Source organism: Etheostoma spectabile, unplaced genomic scaffold, assembly GCF_008692095.1.
Source record: "Etheostoma spectabile isolate EspeVRDwgs_2016 unplaced genomic scaffold, UIUC_Espe_1.0 scaffold272, whole genome shotgun sequence".
Lineage (NCBI taxonomy): Eukaryota > Metazoa > Chordata > Actinopteri > Perciformes > Percidae > Etheostoma > Etheostoma spectabile.
This window is the reverse complement of record NW_022605576.1, coordinates 1,192,214-1,192,856: the sequence shown is the minus strand read 5'-3', so window position 1 is coordinate 1,192,856 and position 643 is coordinate 1,192,214. Positions and strand designations below refer to the sequence as shown.

General features: G+C 35.1%; 1 protein-coding gene across 1 annotated transcript in view; it reads right to left on the bottom strand.

Moving 5' to 3' along the window:
* neurod6a (neuronal differentiation 6a) overlaps positions 1–643 on the bottom strand; it is a 4,678-nt gene that overhangs the window by 3,215 nt on the left and 820 nt on the right. The gene's annotated exons all lie outside the window — the stretch shown is intronic.

Sequence of the window (643 nt, the reverse complement as noted above, 5' to 3'; positions counted from 1 at the left end):
TAAAAGTTATCATAATGCAGAAAATGAAGTCCTAGACGCTCAAAATAACCCTTGGGGGTGAACACACAGACTCCCCCCACTATGATATGCCCCCCCTTCCCCAAAGGCCGAGGATTCTGGCCCTTATGTATAGGCAAAAATATTGATATACAGTACAAAATACCCACTACACATATACATTAGACCACACCACTGGGTTAACTGTCTCTGAGTCTATGATATGAATATGAGATTAGTTCAACAAAACACTGTATGCCTGACAGAGAGCAGACGTAAGATTAGATACAACTTTATTATCCCCAACAGGAAATATGACCTGTTCGATGCCAATTATTGTAATTATTATAAAAAATTAAATACAGATACGTTTGTTCTTACCTGTATTTTCAGAAACAACCTGTGTAACTTCAACTAAATGACAAATGATCCCCATTATTCTTATAATTACATAGTAGTAAGAGTCAGAATAACGGCTCTATAATAATACTAATAATAATAGTAAATCTGAAAATAACAGAAAACGTTCTGGCAGTTCAATTTCCTGGACTTCGTCTCGTGAGAGTAAAAAATGGAAGTTATGTGACACAATAGGTCGCTTAAAATACAAAACATTTTGTTAGGCCTTTGTGTAAAAATTCTCTGA